Below are 6,000 nucleotides of genomic sequence, written 5' to 3' on the forward strand. Positions count from 1 at the left end.
AGGTCATATACGTTGCTTTGTATAAGTTATATATATAGATAAGAAAACAGATAACTTATACAATAGGTTATCTACTTAGCTGTCTTAATAATATTTAATACATCATTTTCTATGTTTTATATTCGTTGCGTGCAACCAATGCATAAAGTTTTTCTAAAAATGATTGCACGTAACCTAGGAGTACGTACCTAAGCAGTAAACGAATGAAGAGATAACTTCTAAGTTTTTCTTGAGTTAATAATGCCACGTAGGATGATAAATCTGACGTGGATGTATATAGACAGCTATTGTCTTACTGTTGTACATGTCCTAAGAGCAAGGATAATAATGTAGCCAGTTGTCGGCTAAAACCCACTGCCTTGTCAATTACCCATGTTGTAAAAGCTTATCCAAATAATGGGTTGGCTATAAGTTGGCTGATAGATAGGCTAATTGAAACATCTCAGCAATTAATGTTTACATGTGCAAAGGATACATTATTGCTGCATATCTATGGGAGGAAGGTAGCAGGGGATCAACGGGTGGAGAAGGCCGCCGGCTCAATCGTCAGCAATAGGCTAAGAATGGACATTCTGTCTCGGTCATGACGCTGGGAGCTAGCGACTCGTGACCCGCACGTTTCCTTCTCTCTTGATTTCTCGCTCCTTCGCGTTGGATTCGGATGATGTGGCTGTTTATTTCGCCAGCTAACCGTGTATTACTATACGTGCTCTAAGAATTCACCATTTGCAGCACAGTTTGCATATTTGCATGCTCTGAGCTTGAACTTTAATAAGCTCGAATCGATTTTACTTGGAAGATCGAAGGAGAAATAGACTCGGCTGAAGCTTGTACGGTTGTACTGAATATGAGCCTAGATTGACGAGGTTGCTCGAGCTCGGTTCATTATAACCTAGTCCTGCTGTCTACGACTTGGTTGTTAATAAAACAAATAAACAAGATGATTTCGAGAAGGGATGAAGAGACGAGCTTCCTCATATACAATTATAGGTGGCCAAATGGGCTGCCCGGCTTAGTACGGTTCAGGCACGGTTAGGCCCATGCCAAAATATATCAGGCTGGCACGACCCAATCAACATGCCGGGCCATACCGTGCTAGCCCACGGGCGGCACCGCACGGTCCAGGCACGACCCAATATTTTGTCCCTCACTTTTTTGGCTGTTGAAATAAGCCTATTTGTCTCTTCTCTTTTTTGGGTCGTATTATATATGGCTAGAATAAGTCTATTTTACATATTTTTTTGGGGCTAGACCATATATGAATAAATTAAGTCTATTTTAGGTCTCTAAATATTTTTTGTTGAACCTGACCGTGCTGAACCAGCCCAGCATGCCGAGGATACAACCTAGGCACGATCCAACCATCGGGCCAGGTGCTGTTGGGCCTCGGGCCTTATAGCCAACTATATATATAATGAGCAACTTGTACATAAGTCTTAAGAGAGAACAAAAGAGAATACTCCCGTATCAAGAATTAATCGACACATTATTTATTAGCTTCACGATATTAAACAATTTCAACGGTATTAAGGGCCCGTTTGGCACAGCTCAGCTCCTAACTCCAACTTATTTGGAGCCGAAGTTGTGCCAAACGGTACCAATTCTATCTTTTTTGGAGCGGAGCTGGCGGATCTGCTCCTAAAAAATGAACTACAAGGGTGGAGCTGGGTTTTTTTTGCTCCATAGCTCCACTCAACGCCAAAAGACCCACTGCCCTTTATTATTTTATTATAATTACTTGAATTTTCCACTCATATAGGACTATATATTATTACTAAACACTTATATTATATGTTAACTGTCATATAGGATTTTGTAACCATATAGTTGTGTTGTTCAAATTAAAAAAATAATCGGTATTTAATTATATGAAAAAGAAACATAATTAAATTATGGCTTAATCATGTCTCGATATGATCCATAAGGGTATTATTGTCAATATACTCCGTATCCTCTCTTTTAGGAGTTCTGGAACAGATCAAGCTAGCCAAACAGTTTTGATCTGCTCTCCAGCTCCCACAGTAGCAGCTCTCACTGGAGTTAGAGTTTGAAGCTAAGATCTGAAGTTCAGAGCTATACTACACGAACCCTAAACTTAACTTAAAAACACTAATTAATATTACTATTGTTCCAACTTATAAGATATTTAGCTTTTGCTATATATACATAGGTACAAATGAATTTATATATAAGAGCGGCGCTATACGTACGAGGGTGTCGTACCAACCATGTATGACTCTGTCCACGTGCTGGTGCGGTCGGCCACGTGTGTGTGCAGCTGCCGTCAGGTTCGTATGGAACAAGTCGTCCGCGTAGCGTTTTCGCATATATAAATATATGTTAGTTCATATGAAAATCCAGATCCGCGGGGATGGCATCATGACAGACCTCACCTGTCAACAACCCGAATTAAACTAGTTATCGGTTCTTTGGCTGCTTTTGTTTTCCCAGCCGGAGAGAAGTACCATGCTACCCCGATATCAAGATAAATCTACTTTCTAATAAGATAGATTGTTTGACTCTTCATCTTATTTAAATTTTTTATGATTAATATTTACATATGATTAATTTTTTTATTTTTTATAACTTTTTTAAATAAAACGGATGGCAAACGCTAAAAAAATGCTAGTGCATCGTCGTCTCCGGCGATGGCATGGGCCAGGCCCATGTTCGGATTCCAGTCAGGCCCTGACTAATGGAATGGAGGCAACTTGGTGTGGGCCTGGCCCGAAACATGTAACTGGGCTTGCTGACATTTCTGTGTCAAATGTATCGTGATTAGCAATTTTCCGGAATTTTCCCGGTCATATAATCGGCATGACTACAATTCTTGAACATGATGTAGCCTTCTGTACAGATGTGCCTGTGAATTAATTCTTGAACATGATTTAGTCGCCTTTTTCTTTTTTCTTTCATCTGCATCAAACATATTAAAAGCACGGATATGATGCTTCTCAATCATCTTAAGGTTTGGTCATGCAGTAACCGATCAAGTGTAACAATCTTAGCTATTGATTACATTTTTTTATATAGATTTGAGTATTTGACTACCAAGATCTTTTCTTAATTTTTCTCTGCTTATGATGAGAATTTGTAGATTTTCTAGTTAATGTGGGAAGTTCCAGCCTTTTCATCCTTGCAGGAATGATATGGGAACTTCTATAGGAGTCTTTAATTAACATATGTAAAGATAACCATGAGTGTTGAGACCCTGTACTTTTATATATGTTCACTAAAGTTTGTTGTATTTAAGAAAGGTAAAAATATATTCAATTTATGTTGCTGTACGTATTTAATTACCTATCCAAAAGAAAACAGTATTATCAAATGTATTCGGTGTGGCAAGTTGCAGCTGATGAAGCGATCACGAGGAGACGGCACATGCTTTGTCTTGATCCTGTCACATTTGACCCGGAGAGGAGAGAAGTTGACGCCAGTAATAAACGGCACGGACAAATGCCATTTTTGTTTTCTTACGTGATTGTTTGGTGTTTCATCGAAAAAGCCAAACAATATATTTAAAAAAAACAATTTACGAATAAAACTTTTATATATATATATTTTTAGAGATCTAAAAACTAACGTAAAAAATAAACTTCGGTGAAAAATAACCTAAAAGTAACTGTAAATATAAGGTTAAAATTTTAAATTTTGACATATAACTATAAACATAACCAAAATTGAGGTAGGGTCTATAGAGCCGTCGATGGTAGTGAAGAACCTTTTTTTAAAAGAAAAAAAGAAAACTCAAGAGGGTCAAGTAAGCAAGCTGCGATGAAATGTCACGTTGCGTGCGTGCTGTTAATGCCCTAATTCGTATATGTTAATCTTTTGAATGATATTTTATTAAACGCGTAGACTTATGAAGACGGAATCCGTCTCAAACAGTTGAATAAACTCAAGATGTGACGTGCTTACTGTCAATGTAGGCTGCTCGATGTCATGGGTGACCTACGACCACGACCTGTCCACCGTGAGTAGTTTTCGCAACTTATTGTAAGGCTAAGCGAAACACATTATTAACAATTTAAAAAATAATTTATGGGTAAATATTTTATTTACGTGTATTTTAACTAAAAGCAAACATGAAAATAAACTACTATACAGATCCTATATCAACTCAAAGTAAATTTTAACTTATAAGTATAAGCAGGAAGATACGTGGATCTGCTAATTTTTTTTATTTTTTAAACCTTTTTAATAAATAATTTTATTACTAAGATTTTGGGAAAAATATTTCCACCTTATAAACCTTTTGGCCACGACACCAACATTGGCGTGGTGAAACGGCTTGCCACACCATCAACACTAGCGTGGTCCAAAGGTTTAGTTTTGAAAAAATTTTGCCTGGTGATTTAGTAATAAAATTACTTGCTAAAAAGTTTATTTAATAAATTTTTTTTGGATATGCCACTACTGCCGTGACCATAAAGGCATTGCACAACTCTGATAGTAACTGAGCGAGGTAATGGAAAAAAATGGTACTACTACTCAGAGCATCTACAATAGTTCATCTATCTCATCTTCCATCCTGAAAATAGATGACGAAGTCTAAGAATTGAGCTTCAATAGAACATTAATCCTATTATCTATTTTTGGATGTCATCCATATTAAGAGAGAGAAACTTTATATTTGGATGTTCTCTCTCCATTCTTCGAAGAGATACGAAGGATGTCATATATGGATGATCTGCTATAATGCAAAGAGATGTAAAGCATAATACTGTTTTAGATAATTATTCAAATAAAAATATGGATGACCAAATTTAAATAAGCTACTAGGATGGTCTCGTGAAGGACATGGCTATTACTCAGGGTAGTCGATAACCATGTTTAATTTCTGTTACAAAACATGGCCCCACAAAATTAGAGCCTCCAATTTTTTCATATATTGATCATGCTAATTTGTTCCAACGTGTTTAAAGACCTATTTTTGTATTTTTAAGAAGTTTCACTTGCCACTCTATGTATTTATTGTCATGTATTGTCACATAGAACATCGACAGGGCTGATATTACCCTCATCAATACGATACTGGAATCGGTCACCAGCTTGTGTACTGACATTTTGTATAATTCAATTCTATACGTGTGCTCAAAGTTTTACGTCGTCCCAGAACGTACTGGCACGACGCTTTCCATTGGCCACGTACACTGAAATGTCAACTGTGCGTTGCAGCAGTAATTACTGTCACTAGGGTACGTAGTACATCTTACGCTGATGAAGACAAGAACAGAAGTCATCTTGAGGATGCAGGAACATGTTCACTTGTTCAGAAGTTCAGAGCAGGTGACAGACGAGTGGTTGGATGGATCCTCATTTACTCCATCATGTGGGGTTCAATCTGGACCATCCATACATAGTACACATCATCCCCATCCCTTGTAAGATCCAACAGATTCCCTCGTTAATTTCGCCATGTTAGGAGTACGTGCCGATCTCTGACAGAGGCAGGCTTGCAAGTTGTGACAGATCATTCTAAGTTCAGAGTTTGGGGTTGGTGTTACAGTGTTGTACTCTTGAATGGTGTTTGTGCTGTACCCTCTTGGGCTTTAAAGAGGATGTTCAGATGATGCCGGTTGCTAGACTAACCATCATGTGTTCTTCACCCAAGAGGATGTTCAGATGATGATCCTTTTGAGATGATTTCCTGCAGTCTTGCACTCCAATCCAGAGAAAATTGTGGGAGGATTAGGTTCCTAATCCGTGCATCTTCTTTGATTGTTTGTTACCAGCATTGTGGTACTGATGTTTCTTTGGGTCCATTTCAGCAATTATTCAGTTCTTCCAAGCTGAGATATGAATTAGCAATTAGGCACCTATCAGAGCATTGAAGCTCTTTGGTATTGTGTCACCCATCAAGCCAGGGAATCATGTCTTCTTTGTATCACACTTTGATAGCTCGGTTATTGAAGATGTATATCGACGATGCAAAGAGAGATCAGGATGGAATAATTAATTAACACATTACAAAAGGTTCATGAGGCAGAGAGCTATAGA

Source organism: Oryza brachyantha, chromosome 6, assembly GCF_000231095.2.
Source record: "Oryza brachyantha chromosome 6, ObraRS2, whole genome shotgun sequence".
Lineage (NCBI taxonomy): Eukaryota > Viridiplantae > Streptophyta > Magnoliopsida > Poales > Poaceae > Oryza > Oryza brachyantha.